Raw genomic sequence first — 13517 nt, 5'->3', positions numbered from 1 at the left:
CAGGCCACCCTGGACCCTGCGTCCCCCGGGGCAGGGGCAGAGCGGGGCAGGGGTAGGCACCACCATGTTGTGCGACGGACACTTGACAAAATTACCAGACTTAGTGACGAACATTGGTGGGGGGGAAGAGGGGTGTAATTACGTCATTCAGTCATTCAACCCATAAAATAGCACACAATTTTCCACACTGGAAAAAAACAGCAACCTAGCTAATAACAACAAAAATAATAATAATAAATTGAACTTGTATAATTAATGAAAAAATTGTGTATATTGTATATGAGATTATTACATGAGAAATGAAAGTGAGCTTGCTTGGGGATTTTACAAGGCACTTATATCATTTAAACACATTTGGTACCCTGAGTAATAACAACACTTCTTGCAAATCACATAAATAGGGAATCCATGGTCCCCTTCCCTCACCCCATTGCAAAGGCACAGGGGCTATTGCTGGCTGCCCTAGGGCTGCAGAAAACCCTATGGACAAAACATATGGAAAGAAGGGGGTCAATTTATACAGAGGGCTGAAGGGGGACTCACATAGTGCATTAATTAACACTTAATAAATACATCAAAATTAAATCCATTACAGAGATAAGAATCTGTAATGACAGGCTTTACTTCATGAGACGCTCCAGAGAAAGAAGACCCAGAGGGAGTAATGGTAGGGGGACTCCTAGGAAGGCCAAAGGGGCTGTTAGAGGGAGTGGACAGAGAACAAGGGTGGAGGCAGAGTCGCTGCAGGGTTGGCCCAATCTTCTGCCTCTCCCCTGTGGGTGGAAACACTGATCACTATCGCTATTGGAGGGAACAATAGAATGGAATGCCCAGAAGAATGAATGACTTGAGGACAATTTCCTGATGGGACCCTTGCCCTTGCAGAGCTTTTCATAGAATCATCATATGGTTGGAAGGGACCTCAGGAGATCATCTAGTCCAACCCCCTGCTCAGAGCAGGACCAGTCCCCAAGTTTTGCCCCAGATCCCTAAATGGCCCCCTCAAGGATTGAATTCCCAACCCTAGGTTTAGCAGGCCAATGCTCAAACCACTGAGCTATCCCTTTTCTAGCACCAACATTTGCATTTCTACACAGGGTGGTTTGGCCCACAGAAATAAAAATCTGCACCTCTTCCTTGTGGATTTGGACCAATGGAAAAAAACAGGTACCATTCAAGTGACTTTTAAAATTGCCTATGAAACTGAGTTAACAAAATAAATGAGCTTATGAACAACCAGAAAACATACTTCCCAAGTGAAAAACTATAACTGGACTTCTTTGCAAAGAAATTGGAAGTTTTCTTATAGGAAAAGCCACAAACTGCCTGGAAAGGAAGAGTAGATTGAATTACTTGCCTCAGTGAAATTCAATACCCAGAGCAATGCTGGGCCTGTGCTGATGATGACCAGGGCTTGCTCACATGTGGCTCCCCATGCTGTGGAGGCAGGGCCAGGCAGATCTACATCTGCAAGCAGGCATGCCGCCTCAGGTGCAGCTCCCATTGGCTGCAATGACCAATAGGGGGAACCTCCCGGCCAGTGGGCTGTGGGGGAGGGGGAAGGCAAAGGGGGAGATTGTAGGAAGCTCGGGAGCAGGGGGAAGGGGAGCTGTCTGGAGGCACAAAGGGGGGATTCTCTGGAGAGGGGTGATGGGGCATAGGGGCAGGTGGGGTTCTTTCAGGGGGGCAGAAGGGGAGTGATGGACAGAGCCAGCTGCAGCCCAGGTCTGCTCTGGGGGGGGGGGGTGCTATAGCCACCCCAAGAAGCCCCCTCTGTACTCTGTATTTTATGCCAACCCCGGGGTGCCCATCACTGCTCCTTCTCCCCACAACGGCTTCATCCGTCTGTCCCCACAACCCCCCCTCCCCCCCCGCTATGTCTGTGTCTGACAGTGACAGACTCCTGCTGCTCTCTGCCCAGGGTTGAGAGCTGCCACCTGCAGCTCCCTCCCCCGCCCTGCTGTGGAGGTGCGGCCAGGCAGCTCTGCCACCGGTGCCAGCTGGCTGGGAGCCGGGTCAGCGCTGTGGGAGGAGGGGAACGGAGTCTCTGCCGAGACTCTCTGCAGCACTCGGGGATGGGGGGAGCTGCTTGTGGGGAGGTGTGGGAGCCACCCCCGAGGTGAGAGTACACCACGTTGCCGACCCATGGCGTGGGGCCTCCCAAAGCGTGGGGCCTGGGGCCCAAACATTGGTGGAGCTGGGCCCACCTTCATGAATATTCACGGAGCCTGGGCACCACGGGCCCATATAACTCACCAACTAAAGCACAGGTAGTGACTTAGCTGGTGTCTTAATTTGTCAAAAGCTGTCTGACCGGCACCATCCCACACAAAGCACTGGTCCTTTCCCTTCCTTTCAGCCAGCTGGCCCACTAGTCTATAGTGGAGCAGCAATGTGCACAAACTTTGGGATCAATGATCTGTAATAGCTCATGAAACCTAGAGCCTGCCGCACTTGCTTGGCATTCTTGGGTACCGGCCATTTTCCAGTGCCCTGGTCTTCTCCTCATCTACCTGGATTCCATCCTTCAAAATCCCATGGCCCAAGAATTTGACTTTTTCACGTAGAAGGCAACACTTGTTCAGCTTCTGTTTCAATCCATGTTCCTTCAATCATGTGAAAACCAAGTCCAATTTTTCCATATGACTCTTGACATCTTTGAAAACACAAATGACATCATCCAGGTATGTCAGCAAGGTGTCTAAGATATAGTCTCCCAACACTCCCGCTCCATTAGTCTCTGGAATGTAGCGGACGCAATCCACAAGCTGAATGGCACATGGATCCATTTGAACAGCCCAAACGGAGTTGTCACCACCGTCTTTTCCTGGTCTTCTTTTTCCACCACAACCTGGAAGTAAGCAGAGGTTAGATCGAGGGTTCAAAACACTCTTGCATCTCCTAATGCATCCAGTGATAGTGGGTAGGCACCTTGCCCTTGCACATTACCTCACCCAATTTCCTGTAGTCACAGCACAATCGCAATCCATCTTTTTTTATTACGATCACTGAGAGCGATGCCCAGGGGCTCTGGATTTCTTTAATGACGTCTTGAGCCACTAGGTCCTGGATGTCTTTTTACTCCTACAACATTCGTGGTGAAATCCTCCAATGTCTCTGCTTTATCGGGACAGCATCTCCAGTGGGTATACAGTGTGTCACTGTGGTGGTTTAAACAAAGTCTCACTCATCCCTGGAAAAGACCTCTTGATGTTTCTCTAGAAGCGCCTGCAAATGGCTGACCTGTGTAGGGGTTAACCGACTGGAATGGGTAGCTCTCTGTTGGGTGCCACTTGTGGTAAGATAAACTGTGCTCCCTTTTCCACTTTTCTCACCCGCAGCTCATCCCTGTTCTTCTTCAAGTGCTTGCTAATGTCGAATCCATGATAGGTGTGTGCGTGCCCATGTGCATGGCTGCCAGAGATTTTTGCCTTAGTGGTATCCATAGGGCCGGCTCTGGAGCTCCCTGGAGCCCCGCGCTCATGTGCTGGTATATCAGGCACCGCCAGCCCTGTGCCCTCTCAGTTCCTTCTTACTGCCCATGAAGGTTGCTGGAATGCCTTTCTCTCTTGTGACTGCAAGTGCTCATAGTGGTTGTCTTCTAGATTCTTGTATGTAGTTATTCATAGAGTTAGTGGTTAGTTGAGTTAGTTAGTTACTGGTCCCCTTAGGGATGTTGTCCCAGGGATGGGGCATGCCCCTGTGCCCGGGTTTTAAACCAAGTTACACTTGTCATAAGCCTATGCCAGTTAGTGACCCCCATGCCAGTTGTCTGAAGTATCTGGGGAAGATGCACATTAAAGAGAAGTGCAGAATTTGTAAGAACTTCCAGCTGAGAACACAAAAGGACAGGGATATCCATCTGAAAGCCCTCTTGATGGAGGCAGCTCTTAGACTCACCCCAGAACCATCCCTTTCTGGCTCTGCACCGAGCATGTCTACATTGATACAGCGTGCTCCACTGGCACAGGGCTCACCCTGATGCCATTCGCCATCACCGGTTCCAAGAAAGCAGCACAAGAAACAGCGAGGGCACTCCCCAGCACTGAGCAAGGACAAGAAAGGGGTGGCAGGCAAAGGACCTGTGCCAGGCCACCTGCCCTCTCTGGAGCAGCAAGGGGCAGCCTCTCCACCAAGACCCCAAGCTCACCTAGGGAACTACTCCCAATTCCTGAGAGCGGTAGGGGACCTCTATGTTTGGTAGTCCCTTCAACACTGGAGGCATTTCAAATGACCAGGTAGCAGGACCTCCCGTCAGCTGCAGAATAAGCGGAGGCATCTCCCTCCAAAGGGAAGCCCTCCATGGGGCTGCCACAATGGTCACTCAGCCATCACCTGTCCCCAGAGTCATGGCACTGATCTATCACATCACGGTCCCAATCTCCCACACCTCAACCACGGTCTCTGACCCTGCGACCCAGGTGGCCGGCTTTGTATTTGTTTGCATTCTCCAGCTTCACATCGGTCTCCTTCTTCCCAGTATCAACCACCCTCCTCTTGACAATGGTCGCTGACACTGCAGCACCCATCATCAACCCCCTGAAGGTCCCCAACACCTTGATCACTGGCTCAGCGCCACTCTCCACCATCTCAGCACCGGTCCCCGCCTACACAGTACCATTCTTCAGAACACTGCCAGTCACCTTCTCCTCTGCACCGTTCTCTGGCCTCCCATCATAGCCAACGGAGGAAGGCACTGACAGCCCTGCCATGGTCCCTGAGGGTAGAGTCCTCCTCGGAGTCAGAGTGGGAGTTTGGTTCCCAGCCTCTGAAGCACTAGTCAGCTTGGGAACCGGACTTTGGAGCAGGGCCTGCAGCGGGTGCCTGGCCTCAAGAACAGTGGCCAGTACGCTGACCGTACTGGAATCCATGGGGGCTCCCCGTGAAGCTAGGGCTGTACTCCCAGCGATCAGCCACATCCGAGAAGCAGTCTATGGTGTCGCCTGCATCGAGGCAGGAACCAGACTTGGGCTCTGACACCACTACCGAAGGGCAAGTGTTGTCCCTGTTGGAGACTTCCCTGATGGAGATTGGGGCGGCGGCCCCTTCCCTAGTATTTCCATCCTCCTCCTTATCCCTAGATGAGGTGGTTGTGGGTCCCACCCACCCATTCCCACCAGATGACTTTCAGGCCCACCAGGAACTCCTTAAACAGGTGGCCTCAAACTAGGGTTTAGAGGCAGAGATGCTCACTGAGTTCACAGGTAGCCTCTTCAATATACTGGCGGCCGCAGCACCCTCTGAAGTTGCACTGCCAGTGCACGAAAGGGTGCTGAAGGTGGTCAAGGCCCTTTGGCAGACCCCCTCCTCTCTGCCACCAACGTTTCAAAGGGCGGAGAAGAAATATTATGTTCCAGCTAGGGGCTATGAGTACTTATGTTCTCACCCACCCCTCAGATCTCTTGTAGTGCCTGCCGCAAATAAGCAGGACAGGCGAGTGCCATGCCTAAAAACAAGGACACTAAGAAGCTGGACCTCTTTGGGAGAAAAATTTATTCCACTGCCAGTCTCCAATTTAGAATATCCAACCATCAGGCATTGCTGGGGAAATATAATTATAACATCTAGGGCTCTTTGGTAAATGGAAGGACTCCCTGCCACAAGAACTCTGACAGGAGTTCACGTCCATCCTGGAGGAGGGCAAAACGGTAGCCAGGGCCTCTCTCCAGATGGCTCGTGGCTGCAATCCTTGGGGCTGTCCCAAGAAGTGCAGCAGTCTATTCAGGACCTTTCATTCAAGGGCTATGCTCTTTTTTCAGAGCAGACAGATATCAGGCTGCATGCCCTGAAAGATTCCCATGCCAAATTTCACTCCCTGGGCTTATACACCCCACAGGCCTCCAGAAAACATTTCTGGCCACCTCCACCAACTAGATTCTCGGGTCCACCACATCAGAGCTTCTGCAAGAGAAGGGACAGAAATAGAGGCTTTAAACATCGTCATTCCACCCCATCCTCCTTGGCTGCCCAATTGGGCCCTGCGTGACACCCAGGTGGCCAGTGGCAGGCATTTTGAGGGTGCTCCTGAGGATGGTGTTCCAGTCTGGCCTCAGGATCCATTCTCCCCCTTTTGTTCCTGAACTGTTTGTCTCCTTTTCTCACTACATGGACTGGTTACAGATACATGCTGCAGTTTTCCTCCCTCCCACCTCCCTTCCCCATCCCTCTTCAGGGACCCTTCTCATGAGCAACTCCTCATCCAGGAAATGGAAACTCTCCTACAGAGAGGGGCTGTAAATTAAATGCCCCAACATATATGTGGAAAGGGGTTTTATTCCTGATATTTCCTAATCCCAAAGGTCAAAGGGGGCCTCAGACCCATTCTAGACCTGTGTTGCTTCAACAGATACCTCAGGAAGTTGAAGATCTGCATGGTCTCCTTGGCCTCCATCATATCCCCTCTCTGGATTCACGATACTGGTATGCCGCCCTCAACTTAACAGATGCCTATTTCCATATTTCTATTTTCCACGGACACAAGAGATTCCTCCAATTCTTAGTGGGTCAATGCCATTACCAATTCAAGGCACTGCCCTTCAGCCTTTTGTCTGCTCTGAGGGTCTTCACAAAGTGTATGGCGGTAGTGGCTGCTTACCTGAAATGTCAAGGGGTGCAGATCTACCCATACCTTGGCAACTGTCTTGTCAGAGGTAGGTCACAAGCCCAGGTTCAGCCCAACATCAGTCTGGTGCGGGCCACCTGTCGGGGTCTGCTTATAAATGAGGCCCCTGTTCAGTGAATAGAGTTTATAGGAGCAATACTCGATTCTACCCAGGCCAGGGCCTTTCTGCCAGAGTCTCGGTTCCAAGCCATGTTAGACCTCATCACCTACGTCAGAGCCAACCTGCTTGCAACAGCCCGGGTATGCCTTAAGCCGCTGGGACATGTGGCAACATGTACATATGTGGTCCAGCATGCGCATCTATGCCTCAGACCCCTGCAGACATAGCTGGTCTATGCTCCCGGAAGGCAAGATTTGGACCTAGTGGTCACAGTCCCATTGCACATCCTGTCATCCCTGGCTTGGTGGACAGACCCCCAATTGGTGTTGGAAGGGGCATGCACACACCTTATATGGAATGGACATGAGCAACACATCTCAGAGAACAACAGTTATGAAAAGTTAGTAACTTTTTTTTCTTCCAGGGCCATCCTCAGTGAGGGAACCACTCCTTTGGGTCAGTGTACCTCTGCTACCCTGGTTCGGGAGCACAACTTTATGGCCTTCTCACTTGAGCTTAACAGCCTGACTGGTAATTTTCCTTTGCTGGCATTAGCAAGTACATATGTAACCAGGAGTCCATTAGTGCCAACCAGTATTGGCTCCACAAGCACTCGGAACCCGCCAAAGTCACCTGGTACCCAGTAGTGTCCATCAGTGAATTTCTCACTCCAGGGGGGGTATAACCATATTCTGTCTTCCTGCCACCTTAACATAACCAATTTGTCCCATGGGACCTGGGAAACAGCCCTGTCTCTCCACTTGGGCTAGTACCCTCTTCAGTGTAGCATCCTTCTTAGGTTGCCCATGACAGTTCATCTCTTGGGTCCTTCTCCTACTGGTAGTAATTCCTTGAGCTCTCTTATAATATTCATTCCAAGAATTCCCAGTTCCCTGTTCTCCATTAGAGTCTTCTGAAGATGTGTCCTTTAAACTACAGCCATGTCGAGGGCCGGCCTTAGGGCAGGGCAATCTAGGCCCCCACCCAAGGCCTTGTATGGGCTGGAGATTAAATTAAGGATCTGAAACCAAGCCTATAAAACAGGAAGCCCTTGGGGCGGGGTGGGGGGGGAGGAGTAGTTGTTTTAGAGAGAATACAGGGCACTCAGAAGAAATACAGCCAACCCCTCTGAGCCAAGGTTATTCGGAAAACAGAGAGATTTGAGGGACATTGGTGAAAAGGGGCTAAAACCAAGGGAAGGGATAGCAATGGTATAGAGAGGTTCCCATTTTACTTGTGGTACTTATGTGGCCCCTCACAAGGTCTAACCTATTTCTCCTCCTAGCCCCTCAGTGAGGTAGAGGAGTGCTGTTATCCCCATTGTACAGATGTTCTAAATGGACAAGCCCCAGGTTAAAGATGGATTCCAGTTCAGGTGACATGATCACATGTCACTGTAAGACTTCATTACCCACTTGCCAGCACACATGTATACAGGAAGACTTACAAGTAAACAGAGCCATTTACAACCAATTGTCCTGGTTAATGGGAGCCATCAAGATTCCAAGCCACCGTTAATGGCCCACACTTTGCATAACTACAATAGGCCCTCAGAGTTATAGTTCAAATTTCTAGTTTCAGATACAAAAATGTTACATTTATACAAATAGGATGACCACACTCAGTAGATTATAAGCTTTGTAATGATACCTTACAAGAGACCTTTTGCATGAAGCATAGTCCAGTTACATTATATTCACACTCATTAGCATAGTTTCATAACATCATACGGATTGCGCTGTCACACCTCCAACTTTCTTTCAAGAGGAAGAGCTGCCCAGAACTTCTGTGCCTGTTTATTTTCCTTTCCTGCCTGCAGTGGCTCTAATATACCTCAGAAGACTCATTTTTTTTCTCAGCTTTAAAATGTGGAATTTTCTTGGTGTTGGGTTGTAAATATTCTCCTGTGAGAACTGCAACTCAGTCACTTTTAGTGTTGTGTTTAAGAGCCTTCTGCAAAGTAACTAGTCTTTATATAGAAGTGAAAGCCGTGTTGCCAACTCTCATGATTTTGTCATGAGTCTCATAATTATTGTTTTCCTTAAAGCCCCAGCTCCTGGAGTCAAGTAGGTATGTGATGATTTCAGCCTTCATTCTTAAAGAAAAATGAAGTATCTAGCCCTTTTGGCTATGGAGAAAGCTTCAAATGTGACCCCCGTACACCCTAAAGGCTCAAAAAGCAGAAGGCGAAAATAAAGAACACCAGATCTATTATTATTACATAATCTTATGGTTTTAAGGCCAATCTCATGATTTTTGATGATCCTGATTCATGATTTTTGAACATTTGGGATTGGCAATACCGTGAAAATGACTTGAAAGTGTCAGTTTCACTCCTGTTTAAGGACAGTTTCTATTCTATTATTTGTAGTGAGTCAGGCATACGGGTCCAGGCAGGTGCAGTGTAAACTCACAGGGCGTTGGCCTAGTAGATCATTTAACTTATGCAAACATCATATTCCAAGCTTGGTGAGCTGCAAAAAAGTGATAGAAAGTAATCTAGATTTTTCTACAATTGTTTCAATTGCTGTATTCAAGAGTTAGTAACAAAGTAGGAATATACATTAAAATTTTAAACCTAACCAGTGTCCCTTAAGTGATTTGGCACAAGATATGAGAATGTTAGTATTAGAGCTGAGTGGGTCTAATATGTATTTAATTCTCTCTTTTTATATAGGAATTAGATACGGTGCTCCTGTCAGCTAATTTCTAAATTGTTGTCTAAAAAACAAACAGACAAACAAACAAAAACCCCTAGAGTTTTCAGTTGTCTAAGGAGCCCTGGAATCACAGTTAAGTTGCCCCCCCCCCCACAAAAAAAATCTGAAATGGTACCTCTATCTGAGAGGGAATTCAACTGGGGATCCTAGTGCTGGGGACCCTCAACTGGAGATTAGCCTGGGGAGAAAAAAAGGAGTTTGGGTAGGGGCCTAGGGGGAGTGTGGAAAGAAGAGAAAGGAGGCCAGGGAGCCTGGATGGGAGTAAGGGGAAGTAGAGCAGGAACCTGGAGCGAGGGACCCTGCATAGAGAGGAGAATACAGCTGGAGAGAGTTGTGAAATTACCCAAGGTACAATCTGGACTAATGAATAGCTGTGCCCCTTCAGTTCTCCAACCTGGGGCACTTTTTACACTGCTTTGCTGTGAAAGCCACCACTCCTGGTCTGCCCACACACAACTTCCAGCATGTAAGACACTCCCAGCTATACTGTCTGAGTGCTATGGCCAGCCACTCATGAATTACACTGCAGAGTAACACCAGCAAATTCCCATTCCCAGACTTGCCCCCAGAAATGTGCATCTTGTACTGTCTAGCACCCTCCTGGACAATACAAGCTCATATAAAGTCTGTCATTTCTTTAATAGAAAATTAACTATTATTTCAAATGGATTTTCCCAGACACGTCAATCCAAACATATTGGTTTAGATAAAACAATAAAACAAGTTTGTTAACTACATAAAATGAGATTTTTAAGTGATTACAAGTAATGAGGCATAAAAGTCAGATTTGGTTACGAGAAAATAAAGGCAAAATGCAACTAATATCTAATTTAACAAGCTAAATGAATTCAAAACAAGGGTCTCTCTCTCTCTCACCATGTGCTTCAGCAGTCTTGCTGGCTGGATTTTTTTTAGCCAGGACCTCTGTGGACAGGGCTGAATTTCCAATTAGCACAGGAGGCACGTACTTAGGACAACAGCATTCTAAAGGTGCCTAAAAGTTAAAAGTGGGTTAAAAGTTTCATTTTTTACAGAAAACATGAAGGTCAGCTTTAGGCAGCTTTAGGCTGAAGATGTTGTGCCTTAGGGGAGCATCTGGCCCTGCATCCGGCAGTTCCATGTTACTTTCCTTGTCCTTCAGGTTGTGGTGATGCCCTGGGCAGAGAGAAAGGGAGGAGTATTTAGGGGCATCGGTTCTCCTTTCTTATACTTCCCTTTTTCTTTAAAAATCATTTCCAGCTGAGGTTCAGGAGACAGGAATTCTGTGGGGACAGGAACCTCCAGCTGTTTCTTTGCCAAGATGTAGATTTCTCATTCACACCCTTTTACCTGCCAAAGATTGGCCACTTATACAGGCAATAGTCCATTTGATTTTGTTGACACCTGGTTTGTGACTATTTTTGCAGACTTGGAATATGTCTCAGTAATATCATACAGTAGACTCTCATAACTTTACATACAGTGTTGCCCCCCACATTTTACCAAGACAATAATGATCAAAAAATTATGAGTTTTCAAATGATCCTTCACAAGGCATACTTTGTACAGAATTTATCATAGTCCTGTAAAAAGGGTAAACACAGGGATTCAGACTGTCACAAGAGTAAAGCAACAGGACAAAAGAATCTGGAAGCTGAAGAGGCAATGGACTGGGAGTAGGCTTGAGTTTGTGTGTTTGGGGAAATTGACTGGGATTGTCGAGGAAATTGATTTTTGAATGTGCGGGGGCGGCACAAAGACTAATTTTTGGAATGGATCAGAAATTTATCTTGGGTGTGGATTCATTTTGCTTTGGGTTGTTGTCCATGTCTTAGCCTTACTACAACACTTACAAAGTAAGAGACGTTTATACCATGAGTCTCCATGATATTTGTTGTTTTTCTTAGAGCCCCAGCTCCTGGAGTCAGGTGCCTCAGATTCATTTTAAAGTTGGTTTCTAGTCCTTACGGTTGCAAAGAAAAGCTTGTATGCATGAAATCTAAAGGCTCAAAAACCCCAAAGGCCAAAAAAAAAACCAAAAACCCAACATTTATTATTTTTTAAAATCTCAAGATTTTTAAGCCAATCTTTTGATTTTTGGGGACTTGATTCATTATTTTTGAATTCTTGGGGTTGGCGAGACTGAGAGGCAGTACATACTATTGTAAAGTTTTGGATCCCCTGAATAGACCCTGCCACCTTCTAGTTATTCATTTTTTAATGCAACCTTCTATAAATATAAGTTGCATTAACCATTTATGAATACAACATGTGAGAGTAAATGCAACACTGATTCTGGAAACTTGAATCACTTCTTTGTTGAAAGATCGCACAGCTTGACATAAGGCATAGGAGAGAAGGATGATGCATTCCATTGTGAAGCAAATTAAGGGTGATGCTAAGGGAACTCTTTCAGGTTACAGAGTAGCAGCCGTATTAGTCTGTAACTGCAAAAAGAAAAGGAGGACTTGTGGCACCTTAGAGACTAACAAATGTATTTGAGCATAAGTTTTTGTGAGCTACAGTTCACTTCACATTCGATGTACTCTTTTTCTACTTTCATGTTAGTTTCATTTCTCCTGTTTTCCGTCTGGTATCTTGGGTGGAGCTGCTGATAAAAGAAGAAATTCTGTACTGGAAAATAGTTTCCTGTTGGGCTGAGTACAAGGCAGGTAGGAATTGTTCTCCTTCTCTTTTCAGTAACTATTTAGAAGTTTGTATATATCTTTAATTCATCTCTTTTCATAGCTAAACGTGGGTAGGCTGGTAGACACTGTAAGGATATCTGAAATCAGAGAGAAGAATAAATGAGTTTTGGGGCACAGGATTTCTCCCTATAAAATTATCCAGGTTACAAAATAAATATGATTGTTTCCTCTTTATGAGGATGTATTTGGGGGCCAAAGTTTTAAATTGCTGAAGTGTGATGCATTTTTAGGGGTTTGTGTGTTGAGAAGGCTGGAGTTGTTTCGGGAATTCAGCCTAACAGCCTGGATAACTGTCTAATTGTTTTCAGTGCTGTGAGCATTGTGTCTGGTCAGACTTTCATTCCTGTGGAGGCTGCATGGAATTAAACTATAACAAAGAGGATGGGGTTTAGAGTCAATAATTCTGAGGCAATCACAACAATATCGCAGGCAGAAGTCTGTGCCACTTTTCAGATGGACAAAAGTTGAATTAATTATGTTTGGGAAAGGCGGTATGTGAAAATGGCATCTTCTCACTAAACAGTCAGGCCCCCTGTGCATTTAGTGTCAATAGTTGCTTGATTTAGTGACTAAAGTAAGTTTTGGCTATTTCTTTCAGCACCACAGCTCCAAGACAGCTATGGAAAAGTGAGCAGGATTCTAGTCAGGTTCATATATTAAAAGAATTGTGCAAATTAATGCATAATTTTCATTACTAACAATAAAATCAATGGGTACAATTGAATGCATATTTAGGAATGGATTCATGACACATTGGGAGATAAATACAGGAAAACAAGGGAAAAATTAATCCACCATTATACTGATGAATGGAGGCACAGGTTGCTCTGGGGGAAAATAATATGTGTGGCTTTATTACCGGCAGCCCTGTCGACAACAACAAAATGGGGGTGGGAAAAAGGAGGAGAGACTTGTGGAATACTTTTGGAAAATATAATTTTTTCACAAAATTTGAAAAAAAGTCAGCCAGCTCTATAGCTAGTTAAAAAATGACAATTTCTTCAAAAAAATCCTCTTTTTTTTTTTTTTTTTTTTCCAAATATTGTCCCTATTTCAACCATGTATTTTCCCTTGGATGAGATATTGCCACAGATTAACAGGTGTTTTCAGGAGCATTTGGGGACTGATTGCTACCCAGTCTAGCTTAGCTGCCCCAGGGCCTGGACTGAAGGCCTGCAAAGTGTTGATTTAAGGTGACTTTAAAAATAAAATTGGGCATGTACCATTTTTTCTTCTTTATGAAGTATAAAGAAACCCTAAATGGTGGTTGTTTTTTAAAAAAGTTCTATTTTTTTCCTGCTGGTTTCATGCATTAGAACTGTAACTAATGTCAAGTCTAGTCTTCCCCATTTTGCTATAGGCTTGTTTTAGAAGACACGGAAGTCTAG

The sequence above is a fragment of the Eretmochelys imbricata genome, chromosome 1, assembly GCF_965152235.1.
Source record: "Eretmochelys imbricata isolate rEreImb1 chromosome 1, rEreImb1.hap1, whole genome shotgun sequence".
Classification (NCBI taxonomy): Eukaryota; Metazoa; Chordata; order Testudines; family Cheloniidae; genus Eretmochelys; species Eretmochelys imbricata.
The sequence above is the reverse complement of the archived record's forward strand: the minus strand, read 5'-3'. Positions refer to the sequence as shown.